General features: G+C 40.9%; 1 protein-coding gene across 4 annotated transcripts in view; it reads left to right on the top strand.

Annotated features, from left to right (window-relative positions):
* Positions 1-3,633: 3,633 nt before the first annotated feature.
* Positions 3,634-25,700, top strand: part of mapk8b (mitogen-activated protein kinase 8b) — a 142,565-nt gene continuing 120,498 nt past the window's right edge. For 3 of the 4 annotated variants that reach the window (XM_063070667.1, XM_063070666.1, XM_063070669.1), the window contains exons 1-2: positions 3,634-3,767; positions 14,374-14,532. The gene's annotated coding sequence lies outside the window, so the exon portion shown is untranslated. The remainder of the gene's footprint in view (positions 3,768-14,373; positions 14,533-25,700) is intronic. The other variant, XM_063070668.1, reaches the window with a different exon arrangement.

Raw genomic sequence — 25,700 nt, 5'->3', positions numbered from 1 at the left:
CATTCCTGTACGCCCTCTTGTCTCCACCTGAGATTCTACCAACAGTGGTTGTATCATCAGCAAATTTATAGATGGTATTTGAGCTATGCCTAGCCACACAGTCATGTGTAATAGAGAGTAGAGCAGTGGGCTAAGCACACACCCCTGAGGTGCGCCAGTGTTGATCATCAGCGAGGAGGATATGTTATCACCAATCCACACAGACTGTGGTCTTCCAGTTAGGAAGTCAAGGATCCAATTGCAGAGGGAGGTACAGAGGCCCAGGTTCTGCAACTTCTCAATCAGGATTGTGGGAATGATGGTATTAAATGCTGAGCTATAGTCAATGAACAGCATCCTGACGTAGGTGTTTGTGTTGTCCAGGTGGTCTAAAGCCATGTGTAGAGTCATGGAGGCTGCGTCTGCCATTGACCTATTGTGGCGATAGGCAAATTGCAATGGGTTCAGGTCCTTGCTGAGGCAGGAGTTCAGTCTAGTCATAACCAACCTCTCGAAACATTTCATCACTGTCGATATGAGTGCTACCGAGCGATAGTCATTAAGGCAGCCCACATAACACTTCTTAGGCACTGGTATAATTGTTGCTTTTTTGAAGTAAGTGGGTACTTCTGCCCATAGCAGTGAGAGGTTGAAAATGTTGAATACTACCACTAATTGATTGGCACAGGTTTTCAGAGCCTTACCAGGTACTCCATCGGGACTTTCTGCCTTGTGAGGGTTCACTCTCTTTAAAGACAGTCTGAGACAGAGATCACAGGGTCATCAGGTGCAGCAGGGATCTTCACAGCTGTAATTGTGTTCTCGCTTTCAAAGTGTGCATAGAAGGTGTTGAGTTCATTTGGTAGTGAAGCATTGCTGCCATTCATACTATTGGGTTTCACTTTGTAGGAAGTAATGACTTGCAGTCCCTGCCAGGGTTGCCGTGCATCTGATATCACCTCCAACCTCGTTTGAAATTGTCTCTTTGCTCTTGAAATAGCCCTCCGCAAATCATACCAGGTTTTCTGGTACAGGCCTGGGTTGCCAGACTTGATTGCCACAGATCTAGCCTTCAGCAGATGACGTGCCTCCTGGTTCATCCGCGGCTTTTGGTTTGGGAATGTACAGTAAGTCTTTGTAGGCACACACTCATCCACACAGGTTTTAATGAAGTTGGTAACAACTGCAGCATTATCATCCAGATTCAAAGATGAATCCCTGAATATAGTCCAATCCACCAATTCAAAGCATTAGCATTAAACATGTATAGAGAGAGAGGGGTCCTTTATTGGTCAGAATCAACCATGGGTATTACATCCTAGCTGTCTATGTGCAAGCCAGGGCAATATGATATGGAGAGCAAGCTGTTGTCTATGCAGCAGGCCTCCCCTCTCTGTGCAGCTGATGAATCCACAGGGACAGCAGAGGCCGATACAGTTTGATCCCAGGAGTTGCCAGTCTGGCGACTTAGACTACCTTATTAACTCTATCTCCAGATTTTTCCTTGGGGTTAACTCCCAAAGCCTTCCCTATGGGTGATTATAACTGCAAGGTTGTGAAGGTTTGAGGTCAGAGTTTTCATTCTCCTAGATGAGTTGCCAATCGTAGCTGACAAGACCCATCTGCCTGAAGCAACTGGTTTTAAGTAACCCACTTTTCTCATGGAGGTAGAACCAGATCTGCCAGGCTTAGTAGGTAAGTACGTATGAAGGCCAGGAGCTGGACTTGGAAGTCAGAGGCTATTTAAGACACACACCATTGGGAGCATTTAATGGGTTTTATATATATTTTTGTTTGTTTTATAGGTATCCGTTAGTCTTGTGAGACCATGGATTTGCGCCTTGGAAGGTTTCCAGCACGCAGGCCTGTGCAAGGTTGTATGGAAGACCAGCATTTGCCCATGCTGCAAGTCTCCTCTCTCCATGCCACCGATGTTGTCCAAGGGAAGGGCACTAGGGCCGATACAGCTTGGCACTGGTGTCGTCGCAGAGCAATGTGTGGTTAAGTGCCTTGCTCAAGGACACAACACGTTGCCTGAGCTGAGGCTAGAACTAACAACCTTCAGATCACTAGACCGACACCTTAACCATTTGGCCACGCGCCAACACAATAGAGAGAGCTCATCCCTACCTCCACCACCACCCCCCCCAACCTGTCAATGAGAATTTTAAGGATCATTAAATATTCAAGGAAAATTCCTTCTGGAAGGAAAGGCCAAATAAAATAGGAGATATGCTCTAAATGAGAATGGCGCTGAGATAAAAGCAAGTCTCTCCACCTATCTTAGATGGATCCTGCTGAGCCAACATATCATATTAGCCCAAATCCCATGTTTACCCTTTCCTGTTACAACATTTAACAGTTCCTCTTAAACAATTCCTTCCCTTTCATGCAGAGCGAAAGAATTAGTATTTTAAAACCAGCGAAAATGAACAATCTTATAAGTATTTTTGGATAGTAATAGTAGAGTTCGTGGAACTGCTGATTCACAGCACAGAGACCAGGGTACAATCCTGACTTCTGATACTCTTTTGGTGGGGTGTTCAAGTTTTCCCTGTGACAATGTGGCTTTCCTTCTACATGCCTAAGATATATGGATTGGTAGGTCATTTTGTCTCCACAAATTGTCCTTAGGATATAGGTGAGTGGTAGAATCTGGAGAGAGTTGATGAGAATGTGGGGAGAAAAAAACCAGGATTAATATAAACGGGTGGTTGGTAGTCTGTGTGGACTCGGTGGGCTTAATTGGTTGTTTCCATTCTGTACTTCTCTATGAATGAAGCTAGCTTTTCTCTCTCCTCTTTAAAATGTGAGCCTTTCCAAAACAGTATTCCAAACTCTCCTGGGGTTCCCAGGAATTAAAGGTTAATTTCCAAGACAACACTGCAATAAAGGTGGGAGGAAAGATATGTTATAAAGCAAAACAGTTAGTTTTGAATACCCGGGAGGAGCTGATGGGAATGCCGATAGAATATAATCCGCAAATAGGTCAGTGTAGACTTTGAGGGCCAAAAGGGCAGTTTCTCTACTGTATCAATTTATGACACCTCTCTAATAAGGTTCTGTGCAACTTTGAATGGGAATCTGGCACTTTGTTTTCAAAATAAATCAGTAGGATTTTCGTTTTCCTTATATATCATTATTTAGACTCTGAATTGGTATTGTTTTTTATTATTGTTACGTGTACCTAGATACAGTGAAAAGCTTTTGTTTGCATATCATTCAGCTCATTCCATCATCAAGGTAGTACAGTAATAAGAAAATACAAAATGCAGAGTATAGTGTTACAGAGAGAGTGCAGTGCAGGTTGATTGGTAATTTTACCAACAGGAGGTGTGTGTTAGTTAGAAAGGGTGACTTGTTGTGGGAGAGCGAAGGCTTCTCCTGTGTGAGTGCCAGTGTTTTATTGTTGGGAGGCGTGGTATATGTTTTCGCAGGAGAGAGAGAGAACAGACAGATAGCCAGGAAGGGCAATTTACCAGCCTCACGATGTCCCCCACACACACACCCGCCTGCCCCCTCCCCCATGATCACACACAAGGGACACTCAGGCGCTCTCCCTCCGCCCAAGCGCGCGTACGCCCGTTCCCGGGACGCCGTATCCTCGGGAGCGCGCACGCATGGGGGCTGACGCTGGGTTTTTTTTGCGCAGTTGCTGTGAGGGACGCCGGTCGGTGGGGAAGCGGCCGCTCGGTTGTTTGTGTCGCTCTCGCAGCTCTAGCGTGAACGGGAGTTCGGGCCCTGGGGGAGAGCGGAGCGGCCGGAGGAGGAACAGGCAGAGGCCGGGGGTGAGTGAGGGCAGGCTCAGTGGCTTTCACCGGGACGGAGGGAGAGAAAGGCAACGGGCAAACGGGGAGGCGCAAGGCCCTGTTTATAGGGGAGGGGGCCCAATATTACGCCCCCTCCTCACGGGGAGCCGAATGTAAACCCTCCTTCCTCCGATCCGCAGAGGGCCGACTTGTTCTGTCTAGGGATCCCATCTTCAGCCCGCCATCATTCCCCCCACCCCAGATCCTGGGGTACAATTGACCCCCTAAAATCCTGGGGTGCCATTAAGTATGTCTGTCTCAAATCTGGGGGCCCCATTGTGATTCCCCGAAAATCATGTGGGATCCCATTGATACCCTCTAAAACATCCTGGTGCCCCATTATGTATTTCTTTCTCCCCAAATCATGGGGTGTCATTGCGTCTCCCTGTCCCCCAAAATCCTGGGGCCCATTGTGTCTTTGCCCCTAACCCCCTCCCCCAAATCCTGGCGTTTTATTGTATCATGCCCCCTTCCACCCGAATCTTGGGGATCGTTTGCCCTATCCCAAAATAATCAGTAGAGTCATAGTTGTGTACGGCACGGAATCAGGTCTTTTTCCCCAACTCGTCCATACCAACCACCTGAACAGTTCCCATTTGCCGGCATTGGCCCGTATCCTTCCCTTTCCTGCCCGTGAACTTCTCCAAATGTATTTTAAACATTGTAATTGATCCCATTGTCTTCTCCGCCTTCAAATCCTGGGGTCTCCATTGTACACCCCCTCTTAAAAAAATTGGGTCCCATTATCCTCTCCTCCCTCCAAACCCCTGGCCCTGTTGTTTTGTCCCATTCCCCAACCCCTCGGGTCACACCCCATAAGCGTTCTCTCGCATATTCCTACTGCCCGACGCACGGCTAGTGGACTAGTTCCCTTTGCCTTGTGTATTACTGGGATCACCCCTTTCTCTGATGTCAAAACCAGGTAATCCTCGTCACATCTCCCCCTCCCCCTGACTGACACCCTCCCTCTGCTTCCCGATTCCCTTTGCACCATTACCGGTGTTCGAGGGAATTTCCACCCTCCTCCTCTCCCCCCCCCCTCCCCACCACCACCACCACCACCACCACCACCACCACCACCACCACCGTGCTCTGACTTAAGTGTCCCCTCCAAGCTTCCCGGGATCCTGCAATGGGCAGCGTCGGTATGCCTGTCGTTTACTTTCGCCGGAGACACGTCTTTCTATGGTGCCTGTTTAATTCACTGTGCACCTAAATGCTCTGAGGATAGTAAATAGCTCCCCTGGGGCATGGCAAGAGGTTTGCCCAGTCAAAGGATCTTTGGTTGTGGTTTTGCTCGATTAATCCTGTGTTTATTTTTAAACATTCGGATAAAATTGGGCTTTGTGAAACTTGAAATTCTTTTCGTTTCTTCTATTGATAATCTCGATGCCTTTTTTGCTGATACTTTGACAGTTCCTCACCTCTGATGATTGTCTCTCGGCGCTTACCCGGTTTTGCTCCCATCTTTTTTAAGATACCCTTTTGTTTACATTGAAATGATGCCACTTTCGGTCCGATTGGAGAATCAAGCGAAACTCAAATTTCAGCATTGCCTCTTCAATTGCAAAATACTCTACAGACGCTTAACAAAATCTCTAAAGCATAGCTGCGAGGTGGACGCTGTTTCATTGGAAAGTGTGGTTGTCGAACCTTCGAAATCAACGCTTGTAAAATTACAAAGGATTTGTTATTTTAATATTAACTACATGCATTTGTTCATTTTTATTTATTATGAATGACGGATAATATTTCAAATTCGTTTTTCATGGCGAATGGCGACTGTTTTCTTGGAGGTCGTTCCCCAGATTATAAAACAAATGTTGCACGCTCCAGTTGTCGTATTTACTCCATATCCCTCGTTGTCTTTCTGTCTCCGCCACCACCACCCTCCTTCCTACTGTTCCTTTGTTTGCGTCGTTCGGGGTTCTACGAAATACAACGATCAATAACATTAGCGAATTGCATAATTGACTGCTATGTTGATGTGGGAATGATAAAGGGTGTTTACAGGTACTTGTGCTTTAGTTGGTGCAAAGTTTAGTTTAAATGGTAAAAAAAATCTATATTTTTATCTTTTAAACAAAGCAACGATTCAGAAATACTGCAGTTACAGTTTTTAATTTTATTTATTTCAAGCCAAAATTTGGAGGAGTAACTTCAATTATAGCGCTTAATTGTAATTTTGGCACGTGTGTGGACTTGTTAAAATGTGCGGTTAAATATCTTACAATAATTGTTAGGTTACATTCCTCTTAAAACAACACAGGAAAAAAAACTAACACTTTATCTTTGATTGTTTATCTTTATGTAAGATTTAAATTGAGTACAAACATTTCTCATGTGGACAAGCCTTGTCAACATTTGATTGTATGAAGTACATGTTCCAGTAAGGTTTCCTGACTTATAAACACCATCTGTCTCTCTTCAAATCCTTGTTTATCAGGGTTGTCAAATCTTTTAAATATGGCTTTTGTTTTTAAGATGGTGTAGAATAGTTCTGATCACTGTTATCATGTGGCTTTATTGCTTGATGTTTGAAGTCATTTTGCTATTTGCAAGTAATGTTTGAGCACAGAATAGTTTCTGTGGTAAATTTATTGAGAGTCTTCTTGAGGTGTGAGGAAAGATGTATTTTAGAAATGCATTAAATATGCAGGACTGATCATGTTATTTCCATCTTAAATATATTGTCTTTTAAGGTCGTGATAGTCATGCACATAAAATTCTTCAAAACCTAATCTTAAAATTTCAAAGTTATAGTTCAGTCTTTAATTTGCATATATTAGAGCAGGTATTGCAATTCAGTAGATGAAGTGCTTATAATCTGGTCTACCTTAAACTTTTTAACCAGTTTAATTCATTTGGTCCATTTGAATGCCATTTTTGCATTTACATATAATGTTTGCATTAGTTTCATATAAAGGTAGCTGTGCAGCAAAAAAAACCCTCTAAAGATTAAGGATGGTATTTCTATATAATGTAACTTAAAATTGCCCCAGATGTACTCAAAATGTGTTTGAAAGCAGGATTACTTGGGGTATAGCATTTCATTTCTCTTTAGATGTTTTGCATGTGAATTGTATAAGCAAGATAAAAAGTTTATGGATTTTGATCATTGTCGTGTTTGTCTTTAATTGTGCAAATTATGAGTTTAAACAAAAACCCTTTGAGCATTGGTTTGTCAGATATTTGGTTGGTTTTCACTAGGAGTTAGACCAGTGATTTTTTTTATATACTGTATACAGTTTGACTGTGTAGCAGTTGGAGCTCATTTTTATCTCCGTTTGTTGGGGGTAGAACGGGAGGTAAGACACATGTAATTGCCATCAGTGCTTGCTCAGCCAACAGGCTGATTCTATGGTGCAGAGGGCGTAGAATTAAAAGTGACAGGTGAAATTTGCCTAATCTTTCCAGATTTCTTTTGCAACAATATCTAAATATGATGAGTCACTGGCTTGAAGATTTTCAAAAGATCTTTTAATGTTTGTGGATTTATGATTAAATTACCTAGATGAAGTATAGACGTGCAGCTTGGCTGTGAATGGAAATAATGTTAAATGGAGCAATAACATGTTTCTTTACCAACAATTGTGTTATATGAGTTTCTAAAGTTTATGCATGCACCTGAAGATTGTGAGTTCATCTCCAAGTCCAAATGAATCAAGGAGCTTATGCTGCTATTAATGCCCCAAAGAATACTATATACACTTTTGGAAGAAGTGATATCCATTTTAACCAAGAATGTCTTCAGCTTTCGCCTAAAGTTATTTGATGACCCAGCATTCACCAAACAAAGCAACTGTTCCAGGGTTTCTGTTTACTGGGGCATCTGGCACTACTTCAGTATGGTTTTATCTAATAATCGTTACCCTGCTTCTCCCTGAACGATTAATTGGCCCAAATTGTCAACGGGGACACACACTATGGGATTTACCTTGAATCTCAGATAACTATTAAAAGCTTCGGCAGAGTTCAATTTCGGTTCAGTTGCCCGCCTTGATAAGGATACTTTACATCAAAAGTGATGTACTCTCTTTATTGTATTCAAATCCTTCATCACTCACTTTGCAAGCTGGAAGTAAAATAAGATCATCTTCTACAAGGACAATATAATATGAATCTCCTGAAACATGTTTTTCCTTTCACTGTACCCTGCTTAAAACATTATTGCTCAAATAGCTCAGAGGTTTATGCATGAGAACATCCAGCTCCCTTGCTTTTTTTTATCCTCATACATCCATTTCCCTGAAATATTCAACTCAAGAAATTCTGCGCATTCTGGAAATATTTGCTTGTTTCATATTCATCCTGAAAGTGAGCATGACACTTATCCAAGTTAAACATTATTTGCCAGTCATGAGTCCATTTGTCCAGTAGCTTGACTATCCCAGAATCAGAGAAGCATTGTCTATTCACTTTATACTCAAAAGTATCGTCTGTAAATTCACAGTCCCAACAATTGTATCTAGATCTTGTAATAAAAACTAATTGTAATCCCAGAGTGAGAAGCTTCATAACTGGTGTCTAAACAAATCAAAACTAGTTTGACCTTGCTTTGCAAGCCCATTCTCAATCCATCACAAAATATTACTGTTTATCAGGATTCTTTAATCTTTTGTTCAGCCTTTCAGTGATATGTTCTCAAAAGTGTTTTTGAAGTCTGAATAGGTAAGTCTGTATACTTTCCTCATCCACCAAATTCGTAATATAATTTGTATCATTGTTTTAAATTATGAAATTAGATTATTTGTAAGACAACAGAAAATTCTATGCTTGAGTTCCACTGTGTGACTAAGCATCAAATATCAATGTCATGTAGAATTTAGCAGTAGTTTAAAGTATGATCCAGAGTAACAATTATTTCATTTTCCTTTACATTTGTGTACTGGAAATGACATTAAACAATCTTGAATTGAATTGATAAATGTTGACAGATATGTAAAGATATGGAAAGATGGACCTTGAAGAGGATCTGACTTGATATGCTGCTTCATTGTGGGAAATATTAACCAGATGTTTTTGGAATATTATGTACAATTTTAGTCCTATTGCCAACAGAACATTGTACATTGGAAAGAAGAGAATGAAAGTTATTGGGACTGAGACTGTAAGCTAAAAGGCACAATGTACAGTTATGCAGTGTATGGTAAAAGGAGAACAATATCTTGAAATTTGTGATGCTGCTGTATTTATAAAATATAAGGCAGACAACTTATGTTGACTAAATTACTGTGAGGCACAGACAGCACCGAGTTGCTTTAGTATTCATGCCATGCTGTACTCTGATCATTTACCATCATCTTGCTATTGTTTATATGTGTTTCAAATTATAGGTCAGAATACAAACATAGTATTTAAGATTGAACTCGTAGTAGTTTCTGTCACTGATCAACATACACAGTGCTGGCAATAGAACATAAAACAGTACAGCTCAGTGCAAACAACAGGAATTCTGCAGATGCTGGAAATTCAAGCAACATACATCAAAGTTGCTGGTGAACGCAGCAGGCCAAGCAGCATCTGTAGGAAGAGGTGCAGTCGACATTTCAGGCCGAGACCCTTCGTCAGGACTAACTGAAGGAAGAGTGAGTAAGGGATTTGAAAGTTGGAGGGGGAGGGGGAGATCCAAAATGATAGGAGAAGACAGGAGGGGGAGGGATAGAGCTCAGTGCATTCCTTTTGGCCTTGATTTAACACACTCCAAGATTAATCCTACGTTTCCCTCCCACATAACCTTTCATTTTTCTTGCACCTAGGTGCCTATCTTAAGAGTTTCTTAAATATTCTTAATGCATCTGCCACACACCCACCACACTGTTTTTATATTTTTAAAAAACTACCTCTGACATCCCCCTTGTATTTTCCTCCAATCACCAGAAGTTTATGCCCCTTTGTATTAGCCATTTATGCCCTAAGCAAGCAGTTCTGGCTAATCTTAAGATGATGCCCATCATACTGATTCTTTGGGTTATATTAGTTTGCAGTTTAAACATTATGGAACACTTATTTTTTTGTAGATTCACTTTATCCTGGTGTAGTTTGATTGTTACCTATCTATGCTTTGCCAAATAAACTAATCTTCCTCGAATCCTTCTGTTAAATTCTAAATTCCATTCTAAGCACCTCTACACAATTTAAAATCAGTCACCAGGTAATTCTTATTTCCATTCACTCCATCAGTGGATTTCTTCTCTCCAAACATTACACCTTATCATGTTTGTGGCTTTGGAAATTAAATTAATTACTTTGTGGTTGTGAACTTGTGTCCTTTTGTGCTAGTGGGCACAAGTTCACACCCACAAAGTAATTAATAGTCTTGGTCTTTTATTAAATTTTTGGAGACAAAAACTTGGTCAGGAGCTAGAGCTTTTGTGTGGTGACGAGATAACAGGGGTTATGGTAATGCAATTAATTTCTGTTAAGTTAAGTCACTGGGAGAGATTCTTCACCATCGGTGTAGTTGTCCTAAATATCTGGTGTCCACCTATCATGAAATTCTTTTTTTAAAAAGAAAGTTACTTGAGGCTATCTCAATTTTCATTTGTTCTTGTTTCATTCCAACAGTCTATTTCTACTACAACAGTATATGTTTGTTCTCAGAACATTGACATTTTGCTTTCACTATCTGTTCTGGGCCATGAGATTGCCATAGTTACTCAGTACACATGTCATAGTGAACTGTTATAAGAGAAAATTATTTACTATTTTCACTGCAATCAGTCTTAAGTACATAATTTTTATAGTAATGAAAAAAATCAGAGCTATCCTGTATATATTTTGAAGTAGTTTTTAAGATTCTGATCAATCTTTTGTTTAATGAGTACATATTTGCATTTATACTTCTGAAATTGGCCAATGGTTGGAATATATAGTTTACATAGATTTGTGAAATATAAAATTACACACTGAACTTTGTGAGCTGGTGAAATGGCTCTTTCACTAAAAAGGACACAGGATGCATAGGAGTACCATCACTCAAGTTCCCTTCCAAGTTGTGGATCATCTTGACCTCCAAATATAGAAGGGTTCTTCGTTATCATCCAATTTAAAACTTGGAATTCCCTGATCTGCTGCTGCAAAAAGACTTTCACTAGAGAACAGCAGTGGCTCAAGGAGGCACCTTTCCATCACTTTATTTTTAAATTGGAAGGTTCGGTACATTTTAAATATATGTTGCAGGAAAAAGTTTATGAACCCTTTGCATTTACCTGGTTTTCTGCATTATTTACTCATAAAATGTCTGATCTTCAATAACAGACAATCTGTCTGAACTAAAAAAACAAACAATTGTACTTCTCATCAATATTGAGCACACCATTAAAGCAATCACAGTCTTGGCTCAAAACAGTATGTAAACCTGTGGGGTAATCCCGCCTCCTCTTAAAACTATTGGGAGTCAAGTGTTACAATCAATGAGATGAAATTGGACGTGTGGGTTGCAGAGGTACCCTGCCCTGTTTAAAAACAACACAGGAAGTCAGGTTACTGACAGAACTGGCTCTTCTGAAGAAAGATCTGTTTTTGTTCACCATGCCTCGATCAAAGCATGTTTCAGAGGACCTTTAGAAGAAGAATTGTAGAGATGTATGAAGCTGGATAAAGCTGCAAAAGCATTTCTAAAGACCTGAGTGTTCATCAGTCCACAGTAAGAAATTGACTACAAATGGAGGAAATTTGGCACTGTTGCTACTCACCCTAGGAATGTGCATCCTGCAAAGATCACACCAGGAGAACCCCATGCAGTGCTGAAGAAAGTAAATAAGAACCTAAGAGTTACAGCAGAAAACGTATAAAGATCTCTCGAACTTTCTGAATTCTCTGTTCACGTGACCACTGTAGAAAAAGCATTGAACAAGAATGGTGTTCATGGAAGGACACCACGGAGGAAACTACTGCACTTCAAAAAAAAAACATTGCTGCACGTCTGAAGTTTGCAAAAGACCACCTGCATGTTCCACAATGCTTCTGGGGCAATGTTCTGTGTACAGATGAGACAAAAGTTAAACCTTTTGATAGAAATGCACATTGCTGTGTTTGGAGGAGAAAGGCCACAGCATACCAACGCCAAAACCTTATCCCAACTGTGAAACATGGTGGAAGGAGCATCATAGTTTGGGGCTGCTTTGCTGCCTCAGGACCTGGACAACTTACAGTCATTGAGGGAGTAATTAATTCAAAATTGTTTCAATATATTTTACAGGAGAATGTCAGGCTAACGGTTTGTCACCTGTAGCTTAATAGAAGTTGGATGATCTAACAAGACTGATCCAGAACACGAACAAATCAAGAGGAAATTTGTTAAAAAGAATGGGTTAAAAAGAAGAAATTTTGTGTTTTGGAATGGCCAAGTCAGGGCCCAGACCTTACCCCAATTGAGATGCTGTGACATACGGGCTGTTCATGGACGGTATCCCAGAAATATTGATGAACTGAAACAGTTTTGTATGGAAGAATGGTCTAAAACTCCTCCTCGCTGTTGCGCAAGCCTGATCGGCAGCTCCGAGAAATGGTTGGTGAAGGTTATTGCAGTTAAAGAATGTTCTACCAGTTATTAAATATGAGGGTTTACATACTTTTTCCATCCTGGACTGTGAATGATTAAATACCGCGTTCAATAAAGACATGAAAAGCACAATTCTTTGTGTGTCAGTAGTTCAGGCAGTTTGCATTTGTCTATTATTGTGACTTAGACGAAGATCAGATCACATTTTATGAATAATTAATGCAGAAAACCTGGAACTGCAAAAAGTTCACAAAATTTTCTTGCTACGGCAGTTGCTGGGGAGATATCATTGAGGAGAGGAATTTCTGAGAAATCCAGAATGCATTTATTGTAGGCTGGCTAAGAGTCATCACAGCCCTTGGAACTTTGCTGCGTTTCTCGCCACCGTCAAATGTTGCCACAAATGTTTTGTTGAAGCAACAGGAACAGGATGCTCACTTCTGGCCTGAACAGCACTACCTGAACCTGTGAAAAATATAAAGGCTTTCAGAAGTATCTAACTTTTTAAAATTATTATTTCAGCAAACTGACTCGCTGCAAAACTACATGGCTTGACAACTGAGGAGTGGCAGAATTTCTAATTGCTGACATTAATGGAGAAAAGTTGTCCACTTGTTGGTATCTGGCAGAGTTAAAGAAATATGTTTTTTGTTGAAAAATCAAACTAGATGTCTTCTGTATTGATTTGAATTTCTGTCATCAACAGTAAATCACATGCACTTTCAGTGTCAGTGGTGCTTGTAATATTTGTTGGTTCTGTCCAGTCATTAAAGTGATTGAAGCCCAACAGGAGTTCACTGTAGTCAGTGGTCAGGAAGACACTATGAAGAATCAGATAGCCTTCATAACCATGTGTGTTATTAATTGTGGCCTATTAGTATCTAATGATAATACTTGACTTTTAGGTCAGCTGTTTGCATGGATCCTTTCATAATCTTAAAAATGGTGGAAGATCAGACCACTTGTGGTAATTTGAGTCAGTATGGGTCAGTAAGAATCCTATCTTCAGTCGTCTATTGTTAAATGCTCCCATTTACTTAAGGAGCCAACTTGTGTAAGGGGCATGCAGAAAATATCATATTTTAAAATAGGTTCAGTTTTATATTACTTGTGGATCCGAATGGTTACTGCAAAAGAACATCACCACCATTGCACTTTATTTTTATGCCTTTTCCACTACTAACATTAGTTCAAATGTTTCAATTTAATATCAGAGAATGTGTACAGTATACAACCTGAAATTCTTACTCTTCGCAGACATTACATATTTAGTGATACAAAATATGTCTTCCTTTATCAGAGAGAAACTTGTTCAGATATATTTACGTTTTGTTTGCACCAGAGCATTTTTTTATTGAGGTGCTGATATTTATACTTTGCACTGCCAATGTGAAGTGAGATGACTTGTTAAGAGTACCTCATAGGATTATCTGTGAAATTTCATAACTAATCATAGCAACCTTTCCATTTAAAACAATTTTGAATATTATGGAATTGGGTAAGTATGGGGACCCTTGCTGTTGAGAATTAGATTACCTCTTCCCCTGTATTCTGTAAACTGCTAGTTGAATACTCGTTGGGTGCGTTACTTTGGAACATGCTATCCCTAATTTACAAAGTTAGGTCACCAGGACTTTCCCCCCCCCCCTCCATAATTACTTCTAAATTTGTCACTAAGTTGATTACTCCAGGCTGTTAGTACTCAGAGGCAATCTCTAAGTTTTGTGTATAAACTTGATGGCAAAATAATAGTGAATGATGATGATTTGCATTGTCTGTGTTTGCTATTGTCTGGGAATGCATATTTCTCTAGGTGTGTCCAAGAACTTGTGTTGTTTTTCTTGTCCCTGACTCAGCAATACAGAGACAACATTGATCATTTCAGCACAGCCCGGAAATGGAATGTGGATCAGCTAAAGCTAAATTTACAAGATATTCTATCACACCAAGAAAAATGACTTTCAATACTGCCATCTAAATGCTAACAAGATGGAGAATAAAGTGTTTAACAGATGGGTACAGTTATGGATAGGACTTAAAGGTGTTGATTTTATGTTTTCTTCTCGCTGCTGCCAACAGGAAGGAGATACAGGTGCCTTGGGGTCCCACACCACCAGGTTCAGAAACAGTTATTATCCTTCAACCAAAAGGCTCCTGAACCAGTGTGAATACTCACTCACCTCAACTCTGAACTGATTCCACACCTATAGACTCACTTTCAAGGACTTTACAACTCAGGTTATCAATGTTATTTATTTATTTCTTTTTGTATTTGCATAGATTTGTCTTTTGCACATTGGATATTTGTCAGTCTTTGTGTGCAGTTTTCTAATTGATTCTTTTGCATTTTTCTCTGAATGTCTGCAAGAAAGAATGGATCTTGGGGTAGTATTTGGTGACAAACGTACTTTGATAGTAAATTTATGTGGACTTTAAACTTTGAACTTTGGTTTATACTTAATTTCATTGAAAATTCCTCAACAGGATTCTGTTCTGTATAGTAATACCTGCAGCTGACAGTGTACATAGTTATTAAAAATGCGTAATGAATTTTGATTATGCAGCATAGTTTTGCAGACAGTGACTGTGGAAGAACTGCATGTGCTCTGCAGTATGTCAAGATTTCCCAGTTGCTGCCTCTTGTTTGACTTAAGATTTCAGAAGTTTTAAAGTAAACTATAAAGTGCCCTCTAGGTTAGAGCTTTCAATTTCTGAAAACCAAAAACTTCAGATGCTGGATGTCTGAAATGACAAGAAAATGCTGGAAACACTCAAGAAAACAGCACCTGTAGAAAGGGAATTAATGTTTAAGTTTGAAGGTGCTTTATCAGATCTGAGAAAGAGAAAGCAAGTTGTTTCTAAGTTGCAGAGAATGGGGGAGAGGTAGATAGAACAAAGAGAATATCTCTGAAAAGCTCTGACCAGCGTTATTTTTGTGATAAGTTGTAAATGAATAAACTGACAAAGTAATGTGAGCGGTTATATAGAGAACCCAAACAAAGAAACACAAGCTATGGAATAAGGACATACAGAGAACAAAAACAGGAAAGACATTTTTCCCTCACAGCCACCTCAACTCTGCTTCCTCCCGCTGTGTCAGTCCATTGTCCTTGCTTCTGTGCTCCAATAAGGAAGCTTTCTGCACAGATGCCTCAAGATGTCTTCCTTTTTCCTGAACTTTGGCTTTCCCTCTACCATAGTTGTCATAGCCCTTGATTGCAACTCTTTTATTTCAGAGTTGCTGGAGTCTTACAAAGGTGGAGAGAGGTTGAGAGCAGAGCAAGGATATTCCCCTGGTCTTCACTTCCAACCCGCCATTCTTCATGTTCAATGGATCTTTCTAGGTCATTTCTACCATCTTCAACATGATACCATCACTAGATATCTTTTCCTTTGCCTTTCAGTAGTTCAGAGGGACCAGTGCTTTGTTTTTACTGGTCAACTCAATTCCTAGCACCAATTTCTCATCTTAGAGCACACATAACATCTGTCCTTAACTTCCTTTCTCACCATCCAGGGATGAATTTTCCTTCCAGGTGAAGCAGTGATTCACATGCATTTCTTCCAAAGTTTATTCCAGAAACCAAGTACGTTGGGTGACCTCTTTTGAAGTACCTGTATTCATTTTGCAAGAGCACGGTTGAGCTCTGGTTTCCTGCCGATTTAATTTTCGATCTTTCTGTTTGTGACTTGTGCTGTTCCAACAGATCTAAATTAATCTTGTGGAACAGTTCTTCTGTCTCAGAACACTTCAAGCTTGTTATTGAATTGTAGAACTTAGTGGCTGACTTTGTATGAGGTGGCCTCTTCATGAGCACTGGGGATGTCCCTGTCCTATGCATTTTGCACCTTTTCTGATCTGTTATTCCACACTCATTGTGAACTGCTCTTGTTTCAACTTCCATATTCCTTTGTTCAGATTTTCTTTCCAACTGTCTCCAATGACCGAATATCCTTATTTGCAGTTTGCCCACACTGTGACCTTGGCCTCATCTTTTCAGAGGGATTCCTGTCTATTACTGTCCCATTCTCTGTGCAACTTAAAACTAACTGATGTTTCTTTCTTCTGATGAAAAGAAGATCTTTTCCTATAGGTAGTGCCTAATCTAAAGGATTCCAGTATCTTCTCTTTTTATTTCTCCCATTTTAATTTATGGCCACATAAAGAATGAATATTCATCTCTCATTCAAAACAAGCAGAATAAAACATTATCTGGCATTTCGAGATACGAATTGTTGATATCTCTCTTTTATTCATTCACAAGTTATAGGTATCACTGGAAAATGCCCATCCCTTGATTCCCCACAAGAAGTTGTTAATATTTCTGCAGTTATAGGCCAGTTACATTGATAGATAAGTGAAATATTTCCAACATGATATGGAGGACACGAGGTGGTGGCATTTCCATGAACCATTTACTCTTAGCTTTGAGGGATGAAGGAGTAACCAGTGTATCGTGTAGATCAGGGGTTCCCAACCTTTTTTTATGCCATGAACCAATCCCATTAAGCAATCCCATGTTGGTAACCCCTGTTGTAGATGATCAGTGATGAAGACACTGTCAGTCAGTGACGATGGAAATGAAAGTATAAATCAGCTGGGTTGCTGTATTCTAAGTGTCTCTTTGGCCCATATTTACACCAAGATTATAATGAAGTGCAGTGGATTATTGGTCAGCAAGTTAAATTTAAATATACTTCTTATCACTTCCTTTATTAGGAATGCAACAGATGCTAACTGATCTGCTTTTTGTTAACAAATGATTTTCTACTTTATTGACTAGCTGCTGGAATTACAGCTGTATTGAAACAGCTTTGAAGAGCACCCAGAGGTGCACTCTGTCTTTAGAAATATTGTGGAGATGTTCATAACTCTACGTGGCAATAGGTGTGTGGTAATGTTATGGTTGTGAATCCCCTTTGGATTTACTGAGGAACTGAAAGCTGTTAATAAAGGCAGATGTGGTTCTTCTGACACACAGTTTGTGGTAGGAACACAAAAGGAAAAGGTAAAATAGGTTATTTGTATTAAAGGAAAGAACCTTAAATTTATAATAAAACAAGTTGACCTGGTCATAGGTTGCTGCTGTATAGGAGCTGATGGAACTGGTTTGTGATCTGGTGATTACAACTGCAGAGGGCAGGGATTCAGATTTCTGGATCATTGGGACTTCTTTTGGGGCAGGTGTGACCTGTACAAAATGGACAGTTTGCACTTGAATCCCGGGGGGCCAATATCCTGGTGGGGAGTTTTGCTAAGGCTTTTGGGGAGAGTTTAAACTAAAATTGCGGTGGGGGAGGGGACCGAATTGAAGAGATGGAGGAAGAGGCAGTTGGCTCACAGGTTGGAGACAGTGCAAGAGCGAGGATAGGCAGATGATAGAGAAGGGATGCGGTCAGACAGATGTTTTGGGATGTGTATTTTAATGCAAGGAGTATTATGAATGAAGCAGATGAGCTTAGAGCGTGGATCAGTACTTGGAGCTATGATGTTGTGGCCATTACAGTGTCATGTACCCCGTGACGGGTTAAAGAACCAGCAGAGATGGAAAACACTTCGGAGTCCAGTATTGCTATTAACTAATAATATTTATTAGTAACTATGCAATACAGTAATATAAATGCAGATAAATCAAACAGGTTAGAAATATGAAAATCAAGCTTCTTCAAGCCTAAGGGTAAATAGATAGTCTTACGATAATGAGTAAAGTTCAGTTCAGTTCGTGGTATTGAGTTGAGTAGTGATGGAGAGAGGGGGAGGGAGAGATTTGAGTCTTCAGATGAGCTGACGCCATCGATCTTCCCGTTGTTCTTCGAAATCCTTTAAAAGTCACCGACTGTGACTTCAACAAAGGGGACTGTTCTTCTGTGGTGGAATCATCAACCCAGGTGAGGGTTGAAAACATGGATAACTCCGCACTGGTCACTCCCTTTTCTCACTGCAAGAGCCACTGATCGATCCTCCAAAAACCTACTTTTTCTGTGGGCACAACAAAGCTCATTCAGTGTCCAAAAACATGTGTTGCAGGTCTATCATCTGACCTCCTATTTATCTCACCGTACTGAGTATCAACTCGTCCCATCTTTGTCTGTGTAAGAATGTACAAGCAGGCAATGTCTTTGGAGAAAGTATAAACAACCTGCCGAAAAATCATAACACCGTGTCCAAGCAGTCTTCATCTCTCTCTCTCTTAAAAACAAAATGTTTGTGTTAAATAACTCTCTCTTTTCAAAAGCACAGTTCATAGGGGTAGTCGAGCACAGTTTATAGGGGTAGTTCAGGACCCCGTCACAACAGAGACTTGGATGGCTCAGGGGCAGGAATGGCTACTTGGAGTGCCTGGCTTTAGATGTTTCAGAAAGGACAGGGAGGGAGGCAAAAGAGGTGGGGGCGTGGCACTGTTGATTAGAGATAGTGTCACGGCTGTAGAAAAGGAGGAAGTCATGGAGGGATTGTCTACAGAGCCTCTATGGGTGGAAGTTAGGAACAGGAAGGGATCAATAACTACTGGGCATTTTTTATAGACCACAGGGACATCGAGGAGCAGATAGGGAGACAAATTCTGGAAAAGTTTAATAATAGCAGGGTTGTCGTGGTGGGAGATTTTAATTTCCCAAATATCAATTGGCATCTCCCTAGAACGAGGGGTTTGGATGGGGTGGAGTTTGGTTGGTGTTGAGGAAGGTTTCTTGACACAATGTGTAGATAAGCCTACAAGAGGAGAGGCTGTACTTGATCTGGTATTGGGAAATGAACCTGGTCAGATGTCAGATCTCTCAGTGGGACAGCATTTTGGAGATAGTGATCACAATTCTATCTCCTTTACCATAGCATTGGAGAGGGATAGGAACAGACAAGTTAGGAAAGTGTTTAATTGAAGTAAGGGGAAATATTAGGCTATCAGGCAAGAACTTGGAAGCATAAATTGGGAACAGATGTTCTCAGGGAAATGTATGGAAGAAATGTAGCAAATGTTCAGGGGATATTTGCGTGGAGCTCTGCATAGGTATGTTCCAATGAGACAGGGAAAGGATGGTAGGGTACAGGAACCATGGTGTACAAAGGCTGTTGTAAATCTAGTCAAGAAGAAAAGAAGAGCTTACGAAAGGTTCGAAAAACTAGGTAATGATAGAGATCTGGAAGATTATAAGGCTAGCAGGAAGGAGCTTAAGAAAGAAATTAGGAGAGCCAGAAGGTGCCATGAGAAGGCCTTGGCGGACAGGATTAAGGAAAACCCCAAAGGCGTTCTACAAGTATGTGAAGAGCAAGAGGATAAGACATGAGAGAATAGGACCAATCAAGTGTGACGGTGGAAAAGTGTGTATGGAACCGAAGGAGATAGCAGAGTGAATACTGAAGCAAGGTATTCATTACGGAGAAGGATCTTGGTGATTGTAGGGATGACTTACAGCGGACTGAAAAGCTTGAGCATGTAGATTTTTTTTAGGCATCCATTAGTCTCATGAGACCATGGATTTGCACCTTGGAAGGTTTCCAGGGTGCAGGCCTGGGCAAGGTTGTATGGAAGACAGGCAGTTGCCCATGCTGCAAGTCTCCCCTCCCCACGCCACCAATGTGGTCCAAGGGAAGGGCATTAGGACCCATACAGCTTGGCACCGGTGTTGTCGCAGTACAATGTGTGGATAAATGCCTTGCTCAAGGACACACATGCTGCCTCAGCCAAGGCTCAAACTAGCAACCTTCAAATCACTAGACGAACGCCATAACCACTTGGCCACGCGCCAACACATGTAGATATTAAGAAAGAGGATATGCTGGAGCTTTAGGAAAGCATCAAAGTTGGATAAGTCACCAGGACCGGACAAGATATACACTAGGCGACTGTGGGAGGTGAGGGAGGAGATTGCTGAGCCTCTGGCAATGATCTTTGCATCATCAATGGGGACGGGAGAGGTTCTAGAGGATTGCAGGGTTATGGATGTTCTCTTATTCGAGAAAGGAGTAGAGATAGCCCAAGAAATTATAGACCAGTGAGTCTTACTTTGGTGGTTGGTAAATTGTTGGAGAAGATCCTGAGAGGCAGGATTTATGAAGATTTGGAGAGGCATAATATGATTAGGAATAGTCAACATGGCTTTGTGAAATGCAGGTCATGCCTTACGAGCCTGATTGAATTTTTTGAGGATGTGATTAAACATTTTGGTGAAGGTAGAACAGTAGATATAGTGTATATGGATTTCAGCAAGGCACTTGACAAGGTACGCCCATGCACAGCTTATTGAGAAAGTAAGGAGGCATAGGATCTGCTTTGTGGATCCAGAGTTGGATTGCCCACAGAAGGCAAAGAATGGTTGTAGACAGGTCATATTCAGCATAGAGGTCGGTGACCAGTGGTGTACCTCAGGGATCTGTTCTGGGACCCGTACTCTTTGTGATTTTTATAAATGACCTGGATGAGGAAGTGGAGGGATGGGTTAGTAAATTTGCTGATGACACAAAGGTTGGGGGTGTTGTGGATAGTGTGGAGGGCTGTCAGAGGTTACAGTGGGACATTGATAGGATGCAAAACTGGGCTGAGAAGTGGCAGATGGAGTTCAACCCAGATAATTGTGAGGTGGTTCATTTTGGTAGGTCAAATATGATGGCAGAATATAGTATTAATTGTAAGATTCTTGGCAGTGTGGAGGATCAGAGGGATCTTGGGGTCCGAGTCCACAGGACACTCAAAGCTGCTGTGCAGGTTGACTCTGTGGTTAAGAAAGCATACGGTGCATTGGCCTTCATCAATCGTGGGATTGAGTTTAGGAGCTGAGAGGTAATGTTGCAACTATATAGGACCCTGGTCGGACCCCAGTTGGAGTACTGTGCTCAGTTCTGGTCACCTCACTACAGGAAGGATGTGGAAACCATAGAAAGGGTGCAGAGGAGATTTACAAGGATGTTGCCTGGATTGCGGAGCATGCCTCATGAGAATAGGTTGAATGAACTCGGCCTGTTTTCCTTGGAATGATGGAGGATGAGAGGTGTATAAGATAATGAGAGGCATTGATCGTGTGGATAGTCAGAGGCTTTTTCCCAGGGCTGAAATGGCTAGCACGAGAGGATGTAGTTTTAAGGTGCTTGGAAGTAGGTACAGAAGAGCTGGCGGGTAAGTTTTTTTTACACAGAGAGTGGTGAGTGCGTGGAATGGGCTACCAGCGACAGTGGTGGAGGCGGATACAATAGGGTCTTTTAAGAGACTCCTAGACAGATATATGGAGCTCAGAAAAATAGAGGTTTATGGGTAACCCTAGGTAATTTCTAAGGTAAGGACATGTTCGGCACAGCTTTGTGGGCTGAAGGGCCTGTATTGTACTGTAGGTTTTCTATGTTTCTAAGTGTCTGATGTTTGAGAAACTTAAGTTCAGAGATGATACTCTGGAGTTTGAGACTTGGACATGATAGTGCATCAGAAAGGAGGAAAGTCTCCTGGACACATGGCTCTAAGAGGCAGTTCCTCTCCTTGGATTAAAAAAAACTAAAAAAACTGATCAATGAAGAGAGAAGAAACAAGTGAGACAAGTCTAGAGATCCAGAAAGTGGCACTGAGGAGCCTTGGTCCTTGCAGTTGTATGTAGTTCTTGCAGCCTGCGTAGAGAATGGGTAAACTGACCACAACCTTGTGATACGGGGAGCTATTCAAGTTGTCGGATGGGAATGGGAAGGTAGTACAATGCAGGGTAGCATGGTTGGATAGTTTGATGCTGTTCTCTGCAATTGTGAGCTTGAATCCTAACGGCTATGTTGCTGGCCCAGTGCTGAGGTTAACAACACTTCCTCGGGCTGCAGAGGAAACTCCCATTTGCTGTGGTTCATATAGGATACAATGGCCTAAATAAGCTGGCAGATGATACGAAAATTGGTAGAATTGTGGATAGTTGGGAAGGTTGTCAAAGGATCTTAACTGCATTTTACAGGAGCATCATTGAGAGCATCCTGACAATTTGCTCTCCATCCGGTATGGGAGCAGCTGAGCATCAGACTTGGAAGTCCCTACAAAGGACTGTGAGAAGAGCTGAGATGGCATCCCTACCATCCTTCGGGGGTATTTATCAGGAGCACTGTGTACGCAGGCCCCTTAGCATTATTAATGAACCCACCCACCCATCCAGCATTCTCTGACTTTCTACCATCAGACAGGAGACTCTGATGCATAAAAACATGAATGGACAGGATGGGAAACCGTTTCTTCTTTCAGGCCATTAGGCTTCTGAACTCCCTGCCCCATCGTATTTGAAGTGTCATTGGTTAATCTGTTCCATACCTGACAGTATTTAATTTAAGCACTTTAGTTTATTATTTATGTGAGATTCACCTGCAGATTTTATCCTTGCTTTCATAAGTTATTGTGTATTATGTGTATTACTGTGCTTTACACCTTGGTTCAGAGAAACATTGTCTTGATTCTATATATATTATATGGTTATATACTGTATGATATATATACTGTACATGTATATAGTTAAATGAGAATAGACTTGACTTGATACAGCAAGTTATCGTTCAGTTGCAGATATGGGTGGAAAATGGCAAATGGAGTTACGTTAGATGGAGTTTAATCCAGAGAGGTTAAAGTTTAAAGGAGGTATGTCAGACAAGATTTTTTTTATATAATACATACAGTTGCAAATAAAAGTTTGTGAACCTTTTGCAATTACCTTGTTTTCTGCATTAATTACTCTTAAAATGTGCTCTGATCTTCATCTAAGTCACAATAATAGACCAACACAATCTGCCTAAATTAATTGTATACAAACAGTTATACTACTTCTCGTCATTACCGAGTATACCATTTAAACAACCACAGTCTATTTTCAAAATAGTATGTGAACCTCTGGGGTAATGCCTTCTATAAAAGCTTTTTGGTATCAGGTGTTTCAATCAATGAGATGACATTGGAGCTGTGGGTTATAGAGGTGCCCTGCCCTATAAAAAAAGACACGAAAAGTCAGGTTACTGATAGAACTTGCTCTTCTGAAGTAAGATCTGTTTATGTGCGACATGCCTCGATCAAAGCATCTTTCAGAGGACCTTTAGAAGAAGAATTGTAGAGATGTATGAAGCTGGATAAAGCTGCAAAAGCATTTCTAAAGACCTGAGTGTTCATCAGTCCATAGTAAGAGAAATTCAACTATGCCAGATCTGAGGAACTCAGCAGGCCGGTCAGCATCTATGCAAAAGAGTAAGCAGTTAACATTTTGGGCCAAGACCCATCATCAGTCCTGATGTTTATTCTTTTCCATATTCTTTTCAACAGTTTATTCTTTTCCATAGATGTTGCCTGGCTTGCTGAGTTCCTTAAGCTTTTTGTGTGTGTTGCTTGGATTTCTAGCATCTGCAGATTTTCTTGTGTTTGTCCGGGTCTATCCTAGTAAGGTTCCATGGGCAGATTTCTCGAACATACATACTGTGAAAGTGTGCATTTGCATTGCATAAAGGAACCATTTGTCAGAGCTATGCATTTATTTTTAAATTGGAAGATTCAGTACATTGTAACTGTATGTTGCAAGGAAAAGTTTGTGAACCCTTTGCATTTACCTGGTTTTCTGCATTATTTACTCATAAAATGTCTGATCTTCAATAACAGACACAATCTGTCTGAACTAAAAAAAACACACAAACAATTATACTTCTCATCAGTACTGAGCACACCATTAAAACAATCACAGTCCTGGCTCACGTACTACTTTGGGGTAATGCCTCCTTCTAAAACTATTTGGAGTCAGGTGTTCCAATCAATGAGATGAGAGTGGAGGTGTGGGTTGTAGAGGTGCCCTGCCCTGTTTCTTTAAAAAAAAAGACACAAAGTCAGGTTACTGACAGAACTGGCTCTTCTGAAGAAAGATCTGTTTATTTGCACCACGCCTCAATCAAAACAGCTTTCAGAGGACCTTTAGAAGAAGAATTGTAGAGGTGTATGAAGCTGGATAAAGCCTCAAAAGCACTTTCGAAGACCTGAGTGTTCATCAGTTCATAGTAAGGAAGATTGTCAAATGGAGGAAATTCGGTAGTGTTGCTACTCACCCTAGGAGTGAGCATCCTGTAAAGATCACACCAAGAGGACAATGTGTAATGCTGAAGGAGGTGAAAAAGAACCCAGGGGTAACAGCAAAAAACCTGTAAAGATCTCTAGAACTTGCTAAGTCTCTGTTCATGTGTCCACTATAAGAAAAACACTGAATAAGAATGGTGTTTGTGGAAGGACACCACGGAGGAAACTACTGCTCTCTTTAAAAAAAAAACATTGCTCCACATCTCAAGTTTGCAAAAGTCCACCTGGATGTTCCACAATGCTTCTGGGACAACGTTCTGTGGACAGATGAGACAAAAGTTGAATCTTTTGATAGAAATGCACATTGCTATGTTTGGAGGAGAAAGGGCGCTGCACATGAACACCAAAATCTCATCCCAGCTGTGAAACATGGTGGAAAGAGCCTCATGGTTTGGGGCTGCTTTGCTGCCTCGGGGCCTGGACAATTTGCAGTCATTGAGGGACCAATTAATTCAAAATTGTATCAATACATTTTACAGGAGAATGTCAGGCTAAGGATCTGTCACCTGAAGCTTAATAGAAGTTGGATGATGTAACAAGACAATGATCCAGACAGAAAATTTGTTAAAAAGAATGGGTTAAAAAGAAGACTACACACATCAAAGTTGCTGGTGAATGCAGCAGGCCAAGCAGCATCTCTAGGAAGAGGTACAGTCGACGTTTCAGGCCGAGACCCTTCGTCAGGACACAAAAAAAAGACTATTTGTGTTTTTGAATGGCCAAGTTAGAGTGCAGACCTAAACCCAATTGAGATGCTGTAACATACCGGTTGTTCATGCAAGTAATACCAGAAATATTGATGAGCTGAAACAGTTTTGTGTGGAGGAATGGTCTAAAGTTCCTCCTCGCTGTTGTCCAAGCCTGATCAGCAGCTCTGAGAAACATTTGGTGAAGGTTATTGCAGTTAAAGGAGGTTCCACCTGTTATTAAAAACAAGGGTTTACATACTTGTTTCAGCTGAACTTTTTTACAGAAATGCACACTGCCTTGTTTGGAGGAGAATGGGCACTGCACACCAACACCAAAACCTCATCCCATCTGTGAAGCATGGTGGAAGTAGCATCATGTTGTGGGGCTGCTTTGGTGCCTCCGGCCTGGACAGCTTGCAGTCATTGAGGGAACAATGAATTCAAAATTGTATTAAGACATTTTAAGGAGAATATCAGGGTAGCAGTCTATCACCTGAAGATTAATAGAAGTTGGATGATACAACAAGACAATGATCTGAAACACAAGAGTACATCGACCACAGAATGGTTTAAAAAAAAGAAAAATTGTGTTTTGGAATGGCCAAGTGAGAGTTCAGACCTTAACTCAATTGACATACTGTGGAATGTCCTAAAGAGGCTGCTC

Source organism: Mobula hypostoma, chromosome 18, assembly GCF_963921235.1.
Source record: "Mobula hypostoma chromosome 18, sMobHyp1.1, whole genome shotgun sequence".
NCBI lineage: Eukaryota > Metazoa > Chordata > Chondrichthyes > Myliobatiformes > Myliobatidae > Mobula > Mobula hypostoma.
This window is presented reverse-complemented; position numbering and strand designations above follow the sequence as displayed.